The sequence below is a fragment of the Orbicella faveolata genome, unplaced genomic scaffold (genome assembly GCF_042242905.1).
Source record: "Orbicella faveolata isolate gen_17 unplaced genomic scaffold, um_ofav_v1 contig_34, whole genome shotgun sequence".
NCBI lineage: Eukaryota > Metazoa > Cnidaria > Anthozoa > Scleractinia > Merulinidae > Orbicella > Orbicella faveolata.
Window position 1 is genome coordinate 760,001 of NW_028301563.1, and position 25,051 is coordinate 785,051.

The 25,051-nt window shown below is 38.3% G+C and overlaps 1 protein-coding gene and 2 pseudogenes across 3 annotated transcripts in view; 1 reads left to right on the plus strand and 2 right to left on the minus strand.

The window, feature by feature from the left end:
• The window catches only part of LOC110043793 (uncharacterized), a 198,503-nt gene that overhangs the window by 127,663 nt on the left and 45,789 nt on the right, over positions 1-25,051 (minus strand). The gene's annotated exons all lie outside the window — the stretch shown is intronic.
• On the minus strand, positions 8,863-15,252 carry LOC149104213 (coagulation factor VIII-like; annotated as a pseudogene). The gene is made up of 5 exons (XR_016201652.1): positions 13,241-15,252; positions 12,396-12,545; positions 11,389-11,511; positions 10,225-10,559; positions 8,863-9,094 (listed from the first exon to the last, which is right to left on the minus strand). The product of XR_016201652.1 is annotated as a coagulation factor VIII-like (transcript).
• LOC149104214 (uncharacterized) lies at positions 22,999-24,769 on the plus strand (annotated as a pseudogene). The gene is made up of 3 exons (XR_016201636.1): positions 22,999-23,401; positions 24,092-24,280; positions 24,445-24,769. The product of XR_016201636.1 is annotated as an uncharacterized LOC149104214 (transcript).

The window sequence follows — 25,051 nt, forward strand, 5'->3', positions numbered from 1 at the left end:
CTCTCACAGCTTCAGAGGACTCAATTGAATTTACTTACAGTGACTTTCCTTGCCGTTTAAAGGTGAATAGAAATAAACTTGCGTTGATCAATCGTCTGTGGAAGTGTAAGAAGGGGAAAGATTGACGATTAGCGCCAACTTTCAGGAGCGAAATTTAGGCAGCGGGTAAAAAATCCGGCCCATGGGCCGCTGTGGCGGTCCGGATGAGAAAATTCCGCCCGCTCCAGAAACCAATTAGATTGTAGGATTTGTTGAATTCCGCCCGCTCACAAGCTGAGAAAAAGATAAAAGAAAGTACTACTTAACAACATTCGCACGAAAATTTTCCAACATTGATTTGTTTTTCTGAGACTTTTACCACTGCAAGATGATGAGTTAGTTATGTCAGAAATGTAAAAAAATGGGGGGTCACCGACTTCGTTTGGGAGAGAACATGCCCGGAATAACACCCTAAATCTGAAAAAATCGGGCTTCGTTGGCGAATAAGGCCACAGTGTCTTTAAGCCCAGAAATATTGCAATTAGATCTTTTAAGTGAAATGTTCTCTGCCAAATATTGTTTAAGTGGAATTATTGAGTGAATTTAGTCAATTGATGAGGTTCCTTCAGTTAAAGAACAAGTTCGCATTTAGCGACCATAGTTTCACGCGCCTTGCAGCCGCAAGATGGCAGGATTCGATGTCCCGTGGACAGAAATCTTGAATTTTTTTTTAACTTCCCACTTTGATTTTTTGCTCATTTTTGGACAACGTAGAGATAATTGTAAATAAAATGTTTCTGGAAAGAAAAGTAGGGGTCACCGAATGTCCAAGATCGTTAAATCCAGGCAAAGCTATAGCAATGGCCATCTGCCCTATAATGGTTCATTTTATTACTTAGCGCGCTCTCTCATACATGACGTGGCATGTGAATTTGCGCGCGCAGTAAGGATGCACAGAAACAATTAGCGTGAACGTCCTTAAAGAAATGGGGGAGCGTTGCATGACATCCCAAAAAGCGGCTGCGAAGGAGACTAATTACAGGCTTGTGTGGAGGAATTTATTTTCTTCTTCGAGTTGATTGATTCTGGACTTATAATTTTCAACTCGGGAAGGAAACTTCAGAGCAAGTTGAGCTTTTCTTCAATGCTTCTGAGTACTGAGTTCGTTGCATCACTGCATTGTCCACATGGCTGCCTGCAGGTGTGAATTCCAGTCGCGTCTTCTTCGTAAGTTTGGGAGCCTCCTTCTCAAGTTCTTTTCCTCCCTTTCTCTTTTGCGGCGTTTCTATTAGCTTGTTCGTTAGGCATTTTATCACATTTAAGATATAACAACCATTGCTGTGGCTAACAGGTTAAAAGACTCTAGGACCTCATTTGTGTCGTGTCTGCCATGTTTCATGGCTAGAGCCCAGTCCATTTTCGGCAGTTTTTCTGAAAGCACCAGGTCAAGTTGATAAAGCAAATCTACATGGCAATATAGTTCACAAAAAAGTGGCACCTAGTTAGAAAGCTTCATCGCCAAGTGACACCAGAGACTCACCCTCCCTCACCTCTAATGAGTACCTCGTGTTATATTTACGTATTAGGCAATACCCATTTAAACCCCATTTGCAAAGATTCCTTTTGTACAGCCTCAACGGTCACCTTTTCCTCCTATCTTGAACCTTTGGCAACAGCATTTTTACTTCATAGTTATATACTTAAGGTTGATTTTCTTGCAGATTAGTTGCAGCTGTAAAAAAAGCCAAACATGCAGGAGGTGTTATTGTGTGAAGGCCAAAGGTCTTGCACATCACAATGTGCTTGCTGGGGTCTTGGTACATGTGAAAATGTATCATTCAAGGTATGGTAGAGTAAGTGTTGTAGTTCAGGGTTATCATATACCTTGAAGTACCTCGCAACCAAACGATGTTGTGTGTTTGCTTAAATTGTAGATACCTAAACCCCTCTTTCAAATTAAAGCTTGAAGAACTGGCTATCACACTAAAGCAAGTATTCAAAATAGAATAAATTGAGAAATTTTTCACCTCCTCTAAATGTGAGCGTCAGAATCACCTGTCGGTCCCTTTTGAAAGCTACAAGTCAAAGCCAATTTGTTTGTTTGCCCTCGAATTTGGAGAGTAGATAGTTTGACTATAAACAACATAGATGTAACTGCGAATTTTTTTGTGAAAGATTTTTCTCAGACAGCGATTTTTCGATCATCAGTCCATAATTTTTTAGTGCTATTTGGAATATGTTGCAATGCTATTTGCAATATGGCAAACCCCACAGACTTTTCTAGCGCTTTGAGTCACGAAACAAATGAAGTAAACAGACGACAAAGTTCACTTCGACTTGTAATTATCGCTTTTAAAGAGTGACTTGAACGCTCGAATTTAGAGGTCTTAAGAAATTTGACAATTTATTTTATTTCAAAATTGTTGGTATTGTTTGATACACAGCTTTATAAGCCTTAATTTGATATAGGGCCTTAAATAAATGTTCTATAGTTAAACTGGATGCACTACATCGCTTGGACGTCTGACACCTTTAAAGGTATACAGTAACCTCAATTATCTCAATATGTTTGAGTTATTTAGTAAGTCGCTTAGTAGTAGGTGGTGTAGTGGACAATTGGCGACAAATTTGTAACTCAAAATTCACAAAGATAATCTTTAAGCGACCGTTCCACGTGCCACAAAATTTCTATTTGAACATATGCGACATACTGGTAACGCGAATCGAAGAGGATATGTAATACACAAAATAATGGCTGAATCAATGAATCCCGAAGAACTGACACTCCCAGAAGAGATTAAGAAAGGAGGAGAAAAGAATACCCTTCTATTGATGGCAAGACGTTTAAAAAGTCACCAAGTGTGTGGTCATTTAAAGATTATCCTTGGAAAGCGTGTGGTAAAACGTTTACACAGTGTCATTGGGTATCAAAATACATGCACCTGACTCAATTGATGCAAGCCGATTGGTTCATCAGCACATGAATAATTAATGAATTTGAGAAATGATGAAACAGATGAGCTCCCAGCAGCTTGCTGAATTTATTCTCAAATCGAAGTAGCTGTGAGCCACTGAACTTGGAAAATAAATTATGAAAGGGTGTTATAAGGCATTGCTCATTAAGGAACTACTTGTGACGTGAGAGCAGACTAGCTTTCGAACAAGCCCATAAAGCCTCTTTCCATTCAGGAGTGTGTTGTGATATTTGCAAAATGAAACAGTTCAACGTTAAGAAACTGTTTGTTACTCAGGCCTACCTACATGTTTTACGTTACATATATCTGTACATGTCTTCCTGGTGCTGTAGTCAAAACCGCAAGATCATTTTGTTTGGTCAAAAGTGATGTATAGACTCAGAGTAATGTCCAATGCTTGCTTATATCCAGCTCTCAGTTGGCTTAAGACTGTTAGATTCAAGCATGGATTTCGTTCGATAAAATCCTTTTAATAATTATTTATTAATATTTTCTAAATATATTGAACTAGTCAAGAAAGTTGACCAAAAAGTGAAGATTGGCCGATCAAGATGAACAGTGCTTTTATTGGGAACATAGCTTTTTTTCACCAAATCCACTAAAACATTTACTGATTTATCATAAATTATTTAGAACCGACATTCTAAGTGAAGACATCCTAGGTAACAGTCGTTTTTAAACATAAAAATGTGCAGATTATGCAGTTTTTGCTAAGTTATCAATACAGTGATCTGTTACAGCAGCAGGGCATATACTACAAAGTTCAGAATGATAACACCAAAATTTAAGGATGAAAATTCAACACAGCTCACAAATTAAGTTTAAGTAACATGGATTTCTGCCAAGTGATACGTGACACAGGATAATCCATTTCAGTCAACTTTAACGTACATTGAAATTTTGTGTCCTTTATGGTGTTGAGTTCAGGTACTTATATTCGCTTGTAGCCCTAATGTAAAGACTGAAGTTGACTCTCTTTCCATAAATGACGCGAATTCATTCGAAGTTTGTGTCCAAACGTAGTCTTTCAAAATTGCAATAAGTCATCCGCAACTCCATTGAGTCCGTTGGATGACACCACTTCTTAACAGGCACACAAATGAGAAACACTGCCATCAAAACATCTCAGTGGTGTCACCTCCACTTACCGTAAACACCGGCGGATAAGCCGTACCTTTTCACTCCAAATTTTCCTTAACAATCGGGGATGCGGCTTATCTGCGAGAAGATCTGGACAACGTGCCGTAAATTTACATAAATTAACACTTTCCATCGAAAATTTATAAGCCGGTAAAGCAAACTTATAAGCACTTCAGTAAACAAATAGTATCAGAGTTTCGCATCGATCATTGCCTTTACAAGTTTGGTGGCTCCTAAAAGAGCCGTTTTTGTTCATAACCACAAGTTTACATTTCCTGCCGTAAACTGCATTAAACCTTCAACCTTCAACTTAAACATTAAACATTAAACCTTCAACCCTCAACTGTGTATAAAGCTGCAGCGAAAGAGTTTTTTTATCATTATTTTGCTTGAATTAAACGATACAGCTACTTACGTTACCTACAGTACAGTTACTTACATTACTAGTGACACAGATATTTTCAATTACTTAAAGTGCACTTAGTGACGTTATTGACGATACAGCTATTTACATTTCTTACAATCACTAACGATATATACAGGTCCTTACAGTCATTAACCAGGTAAATCAACAGCTATTTCTACATTTACATAATCGATTACATAGCAATAGCTTACATAACTTACTACTGACTACCAATTTAGCAAAGGATATTTGCAAAGAGTAATCATGAAAGTATCTGAAAAACAAAATATATCTCCTTTATGCAAATCTCGCTCAGGGCATAAAAAGTTTTTCTTCAAATGAAAATGTCTCTGAGAAGTTGTCCATCCTTGGTTCCTTCGTTAACTTCATTAATTAATTTCATTTGACTGAGGTTCGGACTGTGAATCCATTTGTGATCCTCCTGGGGCAGAGATGCACTGTTCGCTCGAGAGACCCATTAACTTGTATCCTGTATACATATATATATTTACACAAAAGAACATTTCAAAAGTTGAGAATAGAATAGTGAAGGAACCGAGAGGTCATTAACTTTGTTAAAAGGTGAAATCGTTAATTTTCGCAAAGACGAGTTGCCTTACACAAGATATACTTGTCTTAGTTCGTTTTGCATTTCTGAGTTACAGGTTACTATTTCAGTTCATTAACCGTAACAAGCACCTGCTATTTTGTTGTGGATCATAACTGTAATAAGCATTAAACTGTATTTACTACCTGCGATAGTCTTTTGTTAAACTGTTATCTACCTGCATTGTTTTCAAAGTTATTAATGTTGTAAACAGCGAATTCCGTTATAACTGAGCCTTCTGAAATGTATGTGATAATGTTTAGCTAAGACGTTTTAATACATGTAGCTTTACGTAATCCTTTAGAATTGTGCTTAAATAGTCAAGCCTTGTAAAATATTCTTTCGTTCTTGGATTAACCTTTTGAGTGCCTGACCATTGCGTATGCTGTGTGCCACACCATTTTCACTGAAAATTGGTACCTAGTAAAAATCTTCTTGCATGCCATAAGCTTTTTCACTTAAACCAGGGACATGTACACATTTTCCCAATAGACACCTGAGGGACAAAAATCACGATGTATTGGGTACATCATATAGGCACTCAGGGAGTTAAGTGTCATTGTCAGAGAAAACAGGGCAGGACCAAAGGATCGAAGTCGGCTGTTTACCGTCATCGTTTCACAGTATAAAAGCTATCCGAAAAAATTAGCAATCATGATATTTGCTGAGGCAGGCCTTCGTTTTCTTCTAGATATCACCACATCATGATTTTGGCCTCTCAAGCCGTCTAAAATGGCCAAAATTTCGGGCAACTTTTAGTGAGCCTAAAAGATACTTCATACAAATTCCAGAAACCCATATTTCTGTGCAATATTTGGCCCCGTATTAGTTGACTGAGATATATTTTAAGTGTTTTACTTTAATTCTTTGATTCTACTGTTTTCACGAAGTGCCAAATATCACCACAGAATCGTTAATGAGCGAAACCCAAATTTTAGCCATTTTCAGCGAGTCGTCTTTCAAGTGCATCCGTTTATTTCCACAGAAAGATGTTTTTCTGATAGTCTTTTACACTGATATCAATATCCAGTTTAGTTAAAATTGGTATCTACAGGTAAATCAGAGTAAGTGGTCTTGCAAAGTCCAAAAAAAAATCATTAGTCAGAAATATTTCCCGCCAAATGTTTAGTGAAAAATATCACCCTATTCTAACTTTCTACAATTGTTATCCATGATTTGCTGAAAGATCTGCACAAAATAGCTCGTTGGACTGCAAAATAGAATATTGAAGCTGTGACATCATTATTAACTTATGCAAACATTTCAAACTTGCCAAATCCTTGCCATTATCAAGGGTACATTTTCCCGTGAAAATTCAGGCTATTTTTAACGTCACGCTGCATGAAAAAACAAAATGAAAAAAATTAATTTTGGGACTACTGCAAACCTCTTGTTTACACCGACTTCTTGTTCTCAGAAGGCGTGATGCATTACAGATTCAAAGGTCAGATGACAGGACCGCAATGTCGATCTTACTTAAAAGGTTTCTCCTTGGTTTTGAAAACATTAACTGTTCTTTCATGTCAGAAAAATCGCCTAGCGGTGTGGGTGGTGGTTCAGTTTTTCTTCAGTTATTAACATGCAAACGAGATGGTCAAGGAAAGACGTCAGAGGTGGTGTTTATTTGGTGCAACAAAGAGGAAACACAGGTTACAACAAAACTTCCCTGTTATCCGGCCTTTGAAAGGATCATAAAGGACAGATGACTGGAATAAACACCTCAGTACATGTTATCTTTGCTAGGTCGCGATCTCTCCTGCGTTCATTGTTGTCGTTTGTATTGTCGAAGGTTTGTGCATGATCTTGGTTTTTCTTTCATTTCCTTCCCTTATTACCCCGCACGCGCAATTGTCTTGTGACCTCTTGCTACTAAGCTTGAGATAGTGTTTTGCTGATTCAAAGGCTTTTAAGCGTGTCAAAAACTCAGATCTGGAAGACTCATCTGAATTTAGCAGAATTAAATGAAGCATAAGGATCCATGATATAAAATATTCGACACCGTCATGCAACGCACCTTGTACCATTGTAACTAAACTTAGCTAAGTATAACATAAATTTGATAAATTTGATATATACTGATAAAACAACCAAAGAACCATACGAATGCTATTATGTTGTATCGCAGAACAGTAAACAAGACACGTTGAAACAATCCGCAGTAAGCACACTGTGAAAAAAAGTTATATTTTTCGGGTCCTGAGTTTCGAGAAGGATAACAACACTACTGTCTGGACAAATATTGTCTCTTTTATAACAATGCATTTCATTGTTTGGTTCTATTTTTGACATTCAGATCAATTGAACCATCTTGTTTTGTAGATATTCTTGAGCCACCATCCCATTTATCCTATTACAGATATGACTACATTTTGGCAGGGTTAATGAAAATTTCAGTTAAATTTTCCTCCGCAAGACTTTTCTTTTCATGAACCACCTTGAAACTATCTCAATTAACGTTCAGAGCAACTAAGTTGCATGCAAAATATAATGAACAAATACTTTATTGAGCCACCTTGTTTGATCTGCATTGGAGAATATTGGTCTGTTTTTTACAAGTTTATGGTTTTTGCTTGCCAATCGGTCCATAAACCTGCAAAATAATACCCGACCAATATTTCTCCAATATCGACCTCACACTAGTTCAATGGTATATGTGTGGAAAACTGTTGATAATAACTTTACTTTAAACATCCCTAGAGATGGCAGGTTGGAAAAAGGGCCATGTTCCCTCGACGAGATTGGCACAAGATTGGTAACATTTTTAACAGATAAGTAAAACAAGTTTTGTGTCTTGAAAATCAGTCAGTATTCAGGTTTATATTATAGTGATTTATTCCCTTGCAGAAGATTACCAAAGACGACAAAAGGACTTCTTTCAAGAGGTCATCTTACAAAAGATATTGCTACTTTTATGTAGGATGAGCGCCATTCAACCAGCCTGCGGCGTTTGTTCCACAGTGGTTTTCAGAAACACAGGAGGGGGGCATTTGAGTTCCAGCCTCGCATTGGAAACGGAACCAGGCAGGACCGAGCGACTGGTCACAACGAGTGTTTGTTGCATCAACAGTGTGCGTGGTTTTTCTGTGTGAACTGGTCAGATTTTAGTAGTCTTGGCATTCTACAAAGAACGAGTAAAGAACTTCATAAGCATGCAAATATTTTTTTCCAACAAACAATAAAGAGTGTTTGGGGGAAAAGTAACTTTTTCACTGCAACTCGACGAAGTCATGCGACTCCCCAGGCTTGTTGTTCATACATTAAATAACTTTATGTGACAAAATATATACGGTTTAAGAACTATTAAAAGGCCGTCTCTATTAACGAGATTTTTGCCCTTCTCGAACGAGAACTGGCGCTAGAGTATAAGTGGAACATCAACTGCTCATGGCGCTCCCCAGCCAGCCATGCAAACATTTGTTGTTCCCTATTGTTGTTTTTTCCCTTATGGACCTGCTGTTACAGAATGTGACCTCATACATGTAGTACATAAGTGATAATAATAAAATCCCCGGATCTTCTTCCTTCGGGTCTAACGTAACTGACTCATGTGTTCTGAGGGTGATCTTTAAATCTTTCAAATCCCACACTATCATGACAGAAGAAGGGAATTCAACAACTGCTTTTGCTTCTGTCAGATGTTATGCAATCATGGTTAAGTCCTGGGTTGATACAGTGACACCCAAACTAGGGAATAAAGCATTCATTCGTTCGTTCGTTCGTTCGTTCGTTCGCTCGTTTGTTCATTCGTTCATTCATTCTTTTTCTACAGAATACTACGTAACGTAGTTGAAATTAAAAGAAACTTCAAGTTGTTACCGTAAACAGATAGTGCAATACGTACCTGGGGGACTATCGACTATACACCTCCACTCTAAGGCAGTTCTAGTTTTTCCTATTGGTTGGGTGAAAACGTATGAATCTTGCAGCCACGGGAGTTGAAAACTTGTGTTGGTCAATAGTGTTACTGTTACCTTCTCTGTGAAATACCTGAAAATACAAAACAAACGTAACTTTGAGCACTTAGCTAATAGGCAATGTTCGATATATAAGTATTCTAATATAGTTCGGAGGCTTTCAGGACAAACTTCTAAATTTGGTGTTGTTGTCTGGTCTGTTTTGGAAATTGTGAGACAAAAGAAGCTTAAAAAATTGCAATATTGACCCGAAAGCTTCGGATCCATGTTAGAATATTGATATATAGAAAGTGCCCTATTGGAAATTAAATTAAGTAGGTCAGCCACTTGGTTATGGTAAACCGACTATAACCTCCAGGGCGCGAAAACTAACGGTGCATAAACACTTTATTTCTGTTCCGAGAGGCAAAGACTCGATATAGTAAGTAAGTGAGTATTTCAAGACTTTCGTGTCTATCATCCTCAAAATAGTTCGTAAAAAGTTAAAGTAAAAAAAAAGTTAAAGTATGTCATTTGTTGGTTTTCAAAGACGTAATGAACAACATCATGGTAAGCAATAGTAGCTCTCATCGTTTACAGGTGAATTGTATGTCTTACACCAAAAGAAGCCGACTATTTCCTTACTTTAGCGAATAGCAGTAAGGAAGAAAGTTCACAATCAAATTCAATATCTGTAAGGCCATCCAAAGGATCATCGTTCCTTTAAAATCTGCTCCCCAACGGAAGTCATACTGGCTGGAATACACAGGTACAGCTACCTGAAGTAACCTACACCTAACCCTCCCTCCCTCCCTCCACCCACCCTACCCTCCCCAAAAATGGCTTTTCCGCAAAAGGATTACTTACTGGCTGATTGAAATCAGTACTGATAGGAGGTCGGTTCTTGGTAACACCCACCCCCTTCCATCGCCACTTAAGGGGTAGACTAAGCCTTGCGAACGCACCAAACAGATCAATTGGAGGCTATAATGTGTAGTCAATTTTGGCTTACATGTTTGCTGGCTGGGAGATTTGTTCAAGGACGAATTAGTTTCCATGGCATTTTTCAACAATAACGTCATGTCAGTAAGCCAATTCTGGTGAAATGTAAACCTTCCTATCTTTGTGTTTGGACTTCGCTGCGCTCGATCCGTACCGACAAGACCTTAGACCAATACTCCATCACAGCACTGGCACTTCAACGATAAGATATCTATATGTTACCTGATCTGTACCATTCGCATCTTTGTAAATTGTCCAAGTGTTTCCATCAGATGAATAAGACAACTTGAAATCCGTAACCCACTCATTACCATTTACGTCCCCTTGGGAAGCAACGGCGCAAACTTGGATTATTCTTGCAAAGTCAATTTGGAGCCAGTCGTTGTTGCTGCCAGGGACTGCAGAGCACCAACCATCGCCTCTGGTATCGTGCAGACGTCCGTTGTAGGCTCTGTAACTGCTGTAATCAGTAGTGGTATACGAAGAAGCTGTCATCTGGTTATCAGGAATTATTTCGGGTGAGGAGACACCAACAGGATAGTCGAAGCAATTAACCTCTGAAATATTTTGATGAAACACGACTTAGAAGCATGGCAGATAAACATGGTAAATGCAGCCCCCGAGTTTTTTGGGCACCGCGGTATGTCATGTAATATATCAAACACGAGAGACTGTTTCATCGGGATATCCAAACACCGAGAAGATAGTTGAAAATACTGCGCGCAGCGGAGTATTTTTGACGAAATTCGAGGTGTTTGGATAGCCGAAGTCTCGAGTGTTTGATAGATATTCTCAATATTCTCAATCGAAACAAAAACTAAGGAGTAAACAGAAAGGTAAGATCGTCAAATTAAAAGTCTATGCTAATTAAGACCGGGTATCCAAACCTCCTTCACGGTTGTGATTTACTTTGTCGTAACTTGATAAACTACTAACGAGTCATCGCATATTAATCAGAATGGGTATGTTTGGGATGCTCGTCCAATGTTACATCTGACGATAATATAACACAACCACAAATTTATCATACTAGAAATATCTTTAACTTTCTCTGCGTGTTTGTTGTTGTTACGATTTTGTTGCTGCTGCTATTGTTGTTGAGGTCGATATCCTTCTACCTATTGCTTAAGGTCAGCTTAACTGTCGGTCTGTTGTTCTGCTTGTTAGTGATTTGTTGTTTTTAAGTTCAGTCTCATCAAGAATTGAAGGAAGGTTTTGCCATTTCGAACACGAAATGGCAAAACGGTGAAATGACCTTACGGTTAGCTCAAGTATCCCTCCTGTCAGCCTAGAATACGGTTTTTCTTTCGATATTTCTTTTTCGGTATTTCATGATCCACCGTCACCGCATTACTTCAGAGGAACGTACTAGAAATTTCTACCTACCTACACAGTTTTTGCCATCTCCAGTAAACCCAGCATGACACAAACAATTGTAAGACCTGCGAGTGTTTATAAATTTGGCATTGAGGTTACACACCCGGGCATTAGCGCTGCATTCATCGATGTCTAAAGAGAAAATAAAATCACCATAATAATCGCCTTTATAATAAAACAAAGAAGAATCTGTCAAATATCAGCCCCAAGTCATCAATCAAAGACCAAAGCATACAAACTAATAAATAAATCATGTACGTTATCTCCGAGTCTTGCTGGCAAAATTTGCTTTTTCCAACAAAAGATTTGTTGATACTCGAGTTACATTAAGCACTTAATGACTGGCCTCAGGGGAAACAGTGAGTTTTGTTTTCCCTAAGGTCGAGGAGAAACAAAACTCACTGTTTCCCGCGGGACCAGTCATTAAGTGTTTTGTTATACCTCCCAACTCAAAAATAGAAAAAAAAAGCGAACAAATCGTTGGCTTAACGCCGGCTGGCTCACAAATTTGCCGTGGTGTCAAGGAGCAGGACCTGATCACGTGCGAGTCGAATGTTCAAGTTGTTGTTGCCCTAGGGAGTTAGTGAGTTTTGACCCACGACACGTGACACGTTCTCCTCCAATCGGAAAACGTATTTGAACTGGGAGTTACAACAAATAACTTTGAACCATGGCCTTTAGATTTCACAATGTACAGCGAGTGAACGAAGCCTAGCGTTGAGGGTCACTGGTGGTGATCGAAAGTTCAGTTTTTTCGTATTATATTTCTAAATTTCACTAAATTTACAATATTTTGACCATCCCATCCCTTAAGTAATTTTCTTCCTCCGCCTATCAAACAACTGTCTTCCTATCTTCCTCCAACAGTTTCCTAGCATTGGAAGACACCGAAATTTTGTGCAATGAAACCTGAAGATTTTTAATGAGACTGAGGATCATACATTTCAATAACCTTTTATGGCTACTCGACTGTAAATGTTTCATTTCACAGCTGTAAGTTTCATTACTTAACTGACCTTCTGTCTCCATGTTACAATCAGCAAGCACAACCTCCCCCGGTACAAGTGAATCAAACCAGTATTTGCCGCTGAGCGCGTGTCCACCTTCACTCGCCTTAATCTCTTTGCATGTTTCGGCGGGCAGTTCAGGGATGGAACCAAGGGGAACTATAACGTAAAAGAGAAGCGATTTTTAGTAATTAACTTTCAAGTTTTCTGTAACTAGCTGTACATACAACCTTTATTTATACACGATAAAAGACGTCAAAGCTAACAAGCTTGTGGGGTCGTGTACTAATAAGATACATAAAATAACTACAATTAATAGATAGGCCAGCGTCTTTTGTGCTGTTTCGTTCTAGTTGTGTACAAAAGAGGTTTTGTCTCATTTGGTGCCATTATTGATATAACTGATATTGGTAGCAACATTGTCTATATCCACCCATATGAGTCTAGCCTGATTCTCAGACGTCCGAGAGGGCCCGCTAACGACCTCGGACGTCCGAGAATCAGGCTAATGTGATTCAAACCTAACGAAATGTCGAGGGTAGCTTACGATGGACAACTCGCAGACTAGGGGGGAGGGGTGGCAGCTTTTTGCCAGATAGCCACGTCAAGAGGCCAGCGTCTTTTGTGCTGACCCAAAAAGCAAACGTCATAATTTTTTCAGAAGGTGTGGTACAGTATGATCACTTCATCAATGTGATAATCATTGTATACTCTCTACTTTTGTTGATTTTGACAAGTCAATGTCATTGTTATTCCAATGAATTGGTGATAATGAATTTTCGTGTGCCCTGGTTTTTAACATTTCCAATTTTTAAGTATTTATTGTCAAATTTTATTATTTCCGTGTACTGTACCTCTATTTACCTCTCTTTTCAAATAATATCTGTTAAAGGCTGGAACGAAATCTTCAGGTCTGGCTTCCTTGGTGCGGTTATTCAATTCACACATTCCTTGGGAAATGACGTAATTAAAACTTTGACATCTGACGTCCTCGTTGCATGCTCGTAGACACTCAGTACCAAGGGATACTCCTTTGATCTTCTTGAAGACGTGTTGCCGTAACATCATGCCCATGGTGGATTGTTCCCTTCCACATTGAAGAGAAGTTCCGTGGCAAATCAGGACAGACAGAATCACTGCGGCTGTGTTGAACCGATAATTACTTGGAGCCATGTCGAAACTATTAGAGTCCTGGACAGTGAAAAAAAATCATTAATCTAAGTGTTTATCCACCGCATTTTACATCAAGCTAACTCTTCAAGGATACACCACACGTGAAGGCTTGCAACTTTTTCTTTCTATAGGATGGTTTAATCACGATAACTACAAAGTTTAGTTTGCGTTCAAAATACCGAAAAAACTGAAACATATAGAAAAGGAGGGTTTATTGAGAGAAATAAAGAGCAAGTACTTGAAATTTACAGTACTCGTCACAACGAAGTTATTGGAATAATATCATGGGTGATAAAATTACACCTTAATTTTGGCGCGAAATTTTAGCGTTGTTTTTCACATGTGAAATTACAAACTGGAAACGTTTGCCGCAAAATTTCTCAATACAATAAACAGGCCAAAAAAAACACCACGATTGTAGGCGTAATTAGTCGTCTATGATATTGAAAGGTAATCAAATGGTATACTCGTGAAAGTGAGAAATAATTTCACTTTCGTTTGTCAAGATTCTAATAATCTCCCGAGCCTTTAGTCGACGTAAATTATTGAAATTTTGACAAAACGCAAGTGAAATTATTTCCTAATTGTACTCGTAACCTCTAATAATATACATGACCAATTACTCGATTCTGATTGGCTGCGAGCAATACAGTTCAAGTGTAACATCAGTGCAAAAGGTGTAACACCAGTACAAATTACAAATCGTAGTTCTGGATTATGATTGGCTGAAACACAATAGGAAATGATGAGGAAAATTTTGAGCCAAAACTTTGAAAAAATTATTCTCGAATGAGAAAAAATGGCTTCAAGAAAGATTTTCCGGCACTTCCTCGCCTCCTTGCCTCGCTCCATGAGCCAAAACCCAATACTGTTCTTTCTTTTTCTGCGGTTCTCCGCCAAGTCCCTTTCGGTCTGCCACAACTTCTTCTTCCCTCTATATCATTAATCACGTATTATATCATTAATAAGAAATCATACGGTTTTACTCCTTCAATTTGGAATTAATTTGCACTTGTGAGTTTTTCAAAAAAGCTGGAATTGCACGCGCCGAAGCGGCTCTTGCAATTTCAGCTTTTTAAAAAACTCACAAGTGCAAATTAATTCCAAACTGAATGAGAAAAACCATATGATTCCCTTGGCAAACAATATTGAGAAAATTCAAGAACTTAGTATGGGTCCGCCAGTTTGGTGTACCATCAGTGCATCCCAACATGGCGGCTTGACAAGTCTGCAAGAAGAAAAACGATTTTTCCGTCAAAGAGAGGAGTTTTCTATTGGAGTGTTTTAGTTATTGTTGTTAGCTTTGGACGGGGTATCTGGAAAGATTTAGCGGGAAGATATTGCTTCTTATCAAGGCACTTTGGGGAAAGAAAAATATTCCCAGTTATTGATGACAATGAGTTCGATAACATGCTAGCAGAACAGCATTGTAAGGGATGTGAGAGGCTTTCCACGCAACTAAACGGGCTTCCGGAATTTTTCAACGGGGCCAAATGGAACGGTGTCACAACGATAATAAAGATTTGAATTGACGGATTCTCTCCTCCAGAATTTGCAAGTGTCTAAGTGTGGATTTGTTTGGTTGTTTTTCTATCGTCGCCATGAAAAACTGAACTAACGTTTGCACGTTACCTGGAGGGAACTCTCCTCATAAAAGTTATCAATAGCAGAGAAACATCATCTTCCCTGGATCAACGCATTGAGGGCCGCGACTCCCAAAACAGAGCAGATATGGTACGTGTCGACTAAACAGATTTGTTTAACAATCAGCCTAAATAAATCATTGAAAACCTCCTAATGGTAAAAAGTCAATTAAGACATGCAAATCAACTGGTGAGGGCAGAAAGCAATCGAAGGACGAATTAAAAGTTCTCGGCTAAACTAGACATTAAATTATGATTCAGTCACTGTCATATGGATCTCTCATATTAAGCGCAGGTACTAGTTTTGTCGAAAGCCTCATAGTTGTTCTTTTTAACCTCGGAAAGTTAACACTGCATTTTATATGCTTATTTGAATGGCATTAAAATTTAATACCATGCAATTGGAACTGTTTAATACCATGCAAGTGGAACTGTTTAAAGAAAAATACACTTTTTTGTTTCTATGAGAATATCGAGGCCGAGATTTGCGAAATTTTAAGAATACTTTAAGGATAAACTGCCGGAGGCTGAGATTTTGAATAGGAATATAATTTTGTGCGTTGAAGATAGGTAAATGCAACACAATTAGGTTTTTAACTATACCGAACAAAATTCTAACTTTCTGTAAACTACAAACTATACAAAAAATGGCTGTGGCCATATGTTCAATGCTAATAACATTTCTGTAAGAACTTATTAGGCTTTTAACGCCTGTGGTCTGACTGCAAAAATTACTCTGACACCATCAAAGTCAATAAAACGGAAATATCGTACGTTATAATCTAAGAATGGGTATCGGCAGAAAATAAGAATATTCTGCCTGGGCGGTAAAACAATATTCTTGTTTAGTATATACCACGCAAGTGAATAGTGCTTTTCGCGCGCTCTGATTGGTTAACTCGGAGGTGATTAGCAAGTACTATTCACCTCCGAGCAGCCGGCGCGAGAGATTTTAAAATTTCCGACCGCTTGTCACACATAAAATAACGTTTAGGTCTGCTAATTATTCAGCTTGTGTGGTATATACTAAAACAATTATTCATTATTCATATGGATATTTACCTTCACTTCGGTGAGTAATTGTTAAATATCAAAAAAAAGAGTGTAACTCTAAGATCAAAACTTGTTCAAATACCTTTGGGAATGAGGTGATAAAAAGTTCTCAGAACATACAGTCCGTGACTGGACGATCTCAACTCATTTTATAGAACGAATAATTAAGAAGACAGTATTTACCAAGTTTATAAACAATACAAAATGGCCGATGTTTTCTTTTGTGATACATTTGGGTAAAGAAACCGAGATGAATTTAAAAGTTTATTCGTCTTAATAACTACGATGTAGAAATTAAACCAACATACATTCATGAAAGCGAATGACATTCTAGAGGAGTTTTCTTTGCCCTGATCTTCATGCAAACCGCATGTCCATATACCTTGACTTAATTTAAAATGTATTTGGGCTGATTGTAGAATGGCGCCTCATTGGCAGCCTAATGTAACATGAGGATTGATGCGTGAGAATAATTTGATGATACTAATTTCTATTATTTTAACCCATGCAAAGTTCTTAATTCTGTCCTACCTCGTACTAATAAAGAAACTTAACAGATATCAACCTCTTTCACAGTCCGAGCAATTTTTCCTTCTATTCGCAGCAATTTAAGATGTGCAAACGAAATCTCTTTACCATGCATGCCAAGAAACTTTCATTAATTATTTAGCTAGAGCATTTCAAAAGCCTTAAAGTAAGTGCGCTCATTCATCAAGAACTGCTCGAGAGACCGTTCTATTTTCTTACTAATTCAACGTGTTTGATTTAATGGAGCGCTCATTTCCAGACCTCATTCGGCAGTATTTCTATTATCCACCCAAAGTTCATTGCACGCACATTCAAAAGTCTATCAGCTGCTTCTCTATTTTTATCGTAACACCGAGTTCTTTCCCGTTCTGAGATATTTTTGTTTAGGTCATGTAGCAGCGCTCGAATGGGTGGATAATATACCCTTTGAGAAAACGTGCTTTTCTGGACGATGTTGCTGACTAAGAGAAGCTTTACGTCGCTCTACGATATTTCATTGCCAGTGAGTCTATTTTGGTTCTTTTCTAACGTTCTATCAAAATCATAAAATCCAAGATGACAGCTTTTCAGAAACAATGATGTAATGTCACTTGACGTCATAGTTTTAGTTTATCGGCAACAAAGGAAATATCTTTGAGAGTGCTATGATCCAAGTTTAGACCTACCCCTCTTCCAGAAAACAGCTAGTAATGCAGAAGTGCATACAATGCTAACTTGGCAGGAAGTTAAACTTTTTGAAAAAACGTTTCCTAACTTTTAGCGAATATCAAACGATCGGCGCCTCGTTTCAAGGACATGCCATGAAATAACTAAGCACCTGACGAAATAACCGGAGCGTGAATGGATACTTGATTGAAACCCGAACAGCTTCAAGTTACACTGGACGGAGTGTTAACGGCTTATCATCCACTGGAAAGTGATTAACAGCCACCCGAAAATAACGGCTTGTAGCACCCCCTTTTGATCGGCTAAATCCAAAAATAGCGGGACTGTATGGCACGTAAAGTGCAAAAAATTCTTAACAGCAGCAATAACGCCGCTATGTACAGGTACGTTATAATTAATGATGTAGAAATCCAGTAGTTTGTAAGACAAGATACCATAAAATATATTGACGCTTTAAGAAATAGTAATAAGGCAAATTTAGAGAAGTGCACACGAATAGTGGAGTGGAGGTGGAGGCGTGTTGACGTGTTGGCCTCATGGGTAGTGCGCTCGACTCCGGTTTGAGCGGACGGTTCGAGTCCTGGCCGGGGACATTGTGTTGGGCACTGGAAAATATCGCCGAAGTTCGAAGAAATTGAGCCCAAGTTGGTCAAAATCGCGATGCGCGCAAGGCGGTCATGGCTACTCTATGAGTCTTAAAGTAAAGTGTGGCTATGTTTCGGCCGAGACGCTCGAAACCGAGCATCCAAAAAGTTTTGCTGATTCAGATTCACTGCAAACCAAGGCCATCAGGAGTTAGTTTAGAGTCCCCGGGACTGGAAAATATCCCCCAAGTTCCGGCAAAGCGAGCCGAGGTTGGCAAAATCACGATGCGTGTAAGGTGGTCTCGGCTACTCTATGAGTCTTAAGAGCTTCTGCCTGAGAGACCGGGGCAGACTTGGAAATGAAGGTCAGCCGATTTTGTTTAAAATTGTTGCACAAAGCCGCTATGTGGACTTACGTAGTTTGCCAAAGTTTCAGGTTGAACGACCATTTTCTAGCCAAGTTCTGGATATCAGCCCCTCAGGGGCCCTCAGAGGGTTATTTTGGGTGTAATTTTGGCCACTTTTTAATCTCTCTTTTAGCAACGTAAATCAATTTCAGGCAAAAACAAAACCATATTTGTAATGCCCTATCCTTAGGCGTTTATGGGCGAAAACAGTAGCTCAAGGGAATCTTTCGTTAGCCTGTGGCTGTTATCAAAACTTGGTCCTATATGAAGCACGTGGAAAGCACCTGGAATGGCCTGTTTTTCAGATCGTATATTTTCCATGCCCATGTTTTATATCGTGAAGTCTTAGTATCATTGCAAAGTTCAGCTCTTAGTTTAGTAATATCAAGGAAAAAATACTAAGGTTGAGGCTTTTTTACTACGGAACACTTTAAGAGAAATTACCTACTACGCACTTCCTGTCAAAGTCTTAATCCCTTATTAGGAGAGATTTTTAGACACAGCCGCGCAATTAACAAACAATCATAGATCCCAAAGTAAATTATTTAAAGGAAATATATATTTCCAAACCATAAACTAGAAATTAATTTTTCTACTGACGGATTTGAGACTAAATTTTATGCAGCACTTGTATCCTGTACCCAGGGGACTGGGAGGTGAGGGGGAAACTTTATACGTTGATAACAGGAAAAGTAATCAAAATACAATCAAACAAATTGTTTACTGAGTGTATCAGTTAGGTGGGAAAAGCTGAACAAAAAAGCCTTATTCATGAGACTCTGCCTTGTTTCCATGGCAATCTTGCTTTGTCAGGCATCATTACCCTAATTTTGAGTTTTCTCATCTAATTCTCTGTTTTTATTGACGCTCTCAAGTTTCTTGGAACAAAGATAGTTTTTTTACCTTTTCATTCCTTTAGTACCCTTTCTCTTCTCTTTTAATTTTTTACGATTGGGAAAAACGATATTTTGACTTCATGGAATAGTCGTGAGATCCAGACTGGTGGATTCAATATGACGGATGTTTATGACATTCTAACGTCACGTGCCTTCATGGCTGACTATTCAACATTATTAGAATTTTAAGCCGTAAGTTTCTTTTCTCCTTCCCGCTGCCAGAAGGTCACAAATACCTTGTGTGACTAGTGGTACTGAAATTTCCGACTTAATTGCGTCACACCCAGAGGTGCTTTCCTTCAAGCTTCGGTCTCGATTCTTCAGTATCGATTCTTAATACGAACTACAGGCCATCATTACGATAGAGACTGTAAGTAAGCCTTGTAATACAGTAGAGGGCCAAATTACTTCCTATTTTCGCCCGGAGATTACATTGTTTGAGCATGACATGTGAAGCGTCTCCACTGTGATTTAATATTGGGCATGTGAAACTACTTGGTTCATCTCCAAGCTCTGTCGACTTTCCAAGTGAAACAACATCCAACATGGCGTCGAAAATGTTACAAATTGAATTGTGGGTGGGTAGACAATTTAAGTTATAGATATTTTGTTCAAATGTGTATGCAGATGATGATGGAACAACCATCCTTGAACTCGTGGAACAAATTAAAGACATTTAAACATGTAAAAAATCTTTGAACATGCAACATAAATGTATGTCTGATGAACAGGCATGCAGTCACTCTACCCTAGGATACTTATGGGATGCAACAGGTATTACAATGCCGAACTCCTGAAATATGCTATCTGAAACGTTAGCGGTAACCTTCGGTTTCTTCAATTTCTCTTTTCTCCTTGACGGAAAGGGTGTTGACGTGGCCCACTTTGGTCACGCAAACAGGTGAATTTTCGGCGGTGACCTGGGCAAATCACAATCTTTTTTAATTCATACTTTAACTTCCATTCAGGGATATTGTCAACTCTGTGGGACGCGGCAAGTTTATTACCACCAGTTCCCACTTTAATTTGACCAGCAAGTGGGTAAAATCTCGATCTAACATCTTCTTTCCAAAAGGGACACCGTATACTCATGTTTTGAGTTTTCCAGGAGACTAAATTGTAATAGCCAGACTTTCGCTCCTCTACCTTTCAAGCACTCTCAAATAAAACAAACTCACTTACAGACTGAATAGATTTCATAAGTTTAATTAATTGATCGCAGATAGTTTCTTTTCTTGTAAATAAACCATCCAGCCAGCAAGATGTCGCCTTGCTGGCCACATATTTTTTTCGCTGTTGCATTTTATCAATTTACGACAAAATGGAGTAAACATGTAGCGTAGTAACACATTCGGATTATATACAAAACTGGCAACTGCCTAGCACATAGCACGGTAGCGGCATAATGGTTAGCGGGCTGGACTCTGGATCGAGCGCTCCTGGTTACTAGGGCATTGCCATGTCGTCTTGGGAAAGGCAATTTTCTTTCACAGTTCTTTTTTCGTTCAGTGAACGGGTTGAGTGTATAAGATAAACTTAATATTGCAGTTTGGACCAAAAAAGGTGGAAAAGGTGCATTGTGATTAATATAACTGGCAAGCGATGGATTGTTAGGTATACTGTATATATATATATATATATATATTTTTTTTTTTTTTTTTTTTTTCACAGAGACTCACGGCATTAATTTTCAAGACTTCTTCCACAAAATTTATAACCGTTGCCGGACCAAAATCTGATCGGTCCCAAAAAAAAATTACATGAAAATTTCAGCTTGACGGTCAGTCTTTTCGGTTACAGTTAACTTCAGAGTCTCTAATTCATTACATAGAAGAAAAAGAGAAAGGTATTAATCGAAATTAAATGGCTGATTTTTACAGACACGCTTTGTTGAAACTATAACTGGAAGTGGCCTGGTTAGTCATCTTCTCGTAAGTTTTTTCGTAGTAAAGAAGTCTCAACCTTAGTATTTTTTTTCTTGATATTACTAAACTAAGAGCTGAATTTTGTAGGAATACTAAGACTTCACGATATAAAACATGGGCATGGAAAATATGCGGTCTGAAAAACAGCCCATTTCCGGTTGCTTTCAGTATGCTTCAGATAGGACCAAGTTGTGATAACAGCCACAGACTAACAAAAGATTCGCGTGAGCTAATGTTTTTACCCACAAAAGCCTAAGAATAGGGCATTACAAATATGGTTTTGTTTTTGTCTGAAATTAATTTTACGTTGCTAAAAGAGAGATTGAAATGTAGCCAAAATTGCACTGAAAATCAGCCTCTGGGGACCCCTGAGGGGCTAATATCCAGAACTCAGCTGAAAGAAGGTCATTGAACCTGAGACTTTGGCATACACTGCATGAAATGGCATGTATAAAGAGGTATAATGAACCCGTATATATAATGTGTACGGAGAGGTATAATGATGTATACTGAAGTATATGTATAAGGTCTGTATAATGATCAGTATACGTCTGTATCCTTATACTAATGTATACTGTCTTGTGGAGATTTCCTTATACCTAATGTAAGGGAACATTATACGAGTTGACAAAGTAAATTCAACTTGATTGTTCTTTTGCATCATAAGTGAAGGAAATGAAGGCTCCGGTTGCTGAAAACAGAGCTGAGGAAGCTATTCGCATTCTGTAAGAGCATTCTGTAAATATATCAATAACGCAGCTTAACGCTTCTTTATGCATTGCGTAGAGATATCCATAACGTATCTGTACGCTCCTTTACGCATTGCGCAAAGATATCAGTAAGCTGCTTGCGTGAAATGAGTAATTTCGTGGGATTTACGTGGCCGTGAAATTCCTCGACACTTGGTGTGTCCGAGATCAGAACGTGACGTGTCGGAGAGTGCCATGTTCCTGATACGTCCGTTGCAGCGTGTCAGGAAAAATCATGGCCTGGGTACATCATGTTTGGCGTTTCAAGGGAAGCCAGGACTCTGATACTTAACGGCATGCGGTTTTAGTTTAATCTCTTTACGCGAAAACTAAAATTTTCGGACGTGACTCATTTCAGGTTAGGAGCTGAAAATTCAGAACAATATTGAATTTGATACTCAAATTTGGATTGGATTAATTAATGCATAAAAAGTTTACACCACATCTAGCAAAAAATGAAAGGCTTCTAGAACTTGCCTACCTTTGTCAGTGCAAAATGAAGCATAATCTGTAAGCTTGAACATTGTTGCTTGAATCGTTTTTAATGTTTTTAAGCCCACAAACTCTGGCCCTCGCATCCTTTCATTCTTTGTTTGCACTGTAAACTTGATCTATGTGCAACACAACTCTCTCTTCTCTCAAAGGCATCTTAAGTATGTTTTTGCATGCATTAGAAACCAGGTGCTTACAGTGTAGCTTTCCAAATGTGATAAAACCTTTTGGTCATCAATCCTGTCAACACTTAGTGTTGATCTCAGGTCTTGGTTTGAATTTTCAGCTCTTTGTCTTGAGGTTACCCTGTATCTTTCACAGTGTCTTGCACCCACGCCATTTAGCATGTCCAATTAAAGCCAATAAAGCTGGCTATCAATCTACACGTACATGTATACCAAGAATTTTGAAATAAAATGAATTGTCCTGTTTTTCAGGGTTTCCCAATGCAAGCATCCAAATCACTTTTTGAAAGCTAAGTCAAAGTGAGTTTGAGTCAGATTTTGGACAGTAGCTAGTCTAGTTTGACCAAAGTAATCAACCAATCAATCAATCAATCAATCAATCAATCAGTTATTATAATGAATTACCCAGCAGCCCTGGTTGAAGTTCTTGCACTGTAAAATCATTATTCTCTTTAACTTATGATTCCAATGTTACTACGTGTGTTGGTACATATTGTCAGTGAGTTTTAATAGGGTATGGATATCTGTTTTTGTTTAGGAATATGAAAGAAGAAGAAACTTCGTAAAGGACGAGAAAGAGTCCCGGGCTTTCGTAAGCTTGAGTAAACATCGTATGTCAACAGACGATGATGACTCCGCCAGCGAATCTGAAGGAGGATGGGTTTCTAAACCCCCCAAACACCACAGTGAAACACTCATAGCGTTCCTAAGCAAGTAAGCTTGAAAAATAGATTATCAGTCTCGAATTCACCCTGTATGTGTACATATCCTTTTAATCAGTATTTTCGTGCAACAAACACCTTTGCATTAGCCTACATTCTAAAGTATCAGCTTACTTCTATGAGGCACTGATGATTGATTTTACTAAAATGTCATTGATTAAAAAAAAAGAAGCGAAAGTTAACTACGACGTTTCGAAGTTATCTTGACTCGAGATGTTAATTTATAGTGTGACAGGTATAATTAATATAAATTAACGTCTCGACTGTTATTTTCTTGTCTTTACTTGATAACGGCGTCAATATGTTTTCGAAACGTCGCGTAGTTTACTTTCGCTTCTTTTTGCAGTCAATTGTATTTCTAAGTGTTTTCTCATCAGAATACTAAAATACATGTATCTCTCCAAAATCATCGGTAAAAACCTCAGAATTAGAGTTACAACAGGAACTCTTTGAAACGTGCATTTTTTCTTAACTATATTTTGAGGCAGCAGTTTTTTCCCTCGAATACAACCTCGCGTATGATGTTGCGCCGTCCAGAAGCTTTGCCATTTTGTGTATTTTCTCACGACAGGCCAAATAAATGGAAATCTATTGTAGCTTTTACTAGAACGTGGCCGCAAGATCGTTATCGCACGAAGTTACAACGATCTGCATATACTTATGAAGTTTATTTTGTTCTTAGATTTGACAAACGCAGCGAAAGAGCCGAGCAGGCAACGAATAAGAGATGGAAAAGGACGACGGCCAGAACGAGGTATCCAGTTGAAAAGTAGCCCCCAGTGAACACTCCGAAATGGGCCCTGTCAGATGAGTGGAAGGAGGAGTTACGCAGACGAGAAGAGGAAATGGTTCAAGTACAAGAAGCTGAAAGGTAAGGTGTTTATATATACAGAACAATACTGTCTGTACAAGTCTGGGGAGCAATTTTTTTCGAGTATTTAAGAAATTCCACTCCTCTTTTTTGTTTCTCACTTACTTAAACCTTATTCTCTACGTTATAGAACTAAAGCTGACTTGTTTTTTTTCCTTCGACAGAAATTACAACGAAGCATGTGATGACGAAGATCATGAAAGTGATCAGAGTGTAGATGATGCAGATTTAAATTTTGATGAAGTTTACTAAATTATATTGCTTTAACTTATTTCGACGTGTACCCGAAACGTCATTGGAAGACATTTTACTTTGTGTGTAAAATAGTTGTTTTGTTGCTTATCACAATTACAGTTCTAACTCCATGTAGGCTAAGCCTTAAAGAAGCATGAAATAGCTTCGACCACACTCAGGAGATTATGAAGATAGTAATCAAGTAGATTTTTATTTGCAAATGTTAAATAAACAGCAGAGAGGAACACGAGTAAATGGTGTTTGTTTACGATCAGTTTCTAAGCTAAGATTTGAAAGTGAATACCCATAAAACCTGCCACTAGAAATCCCGAAAACAAATTTCATTGTAGCAAAAACCAGGGGTCATTGTCCATAAGATATACGAAATCAGTACACATCCCGTCCATGCCACGTTCAGTATACCCCTTGATTCTTCCAGTATACTGACATTTGACCTGACATAGAAGGAATCCTGCCGCAACTGTAAAATTCCGTATACACACCTTCCACAGACCTACCAGTATACCTCCTGTTTCA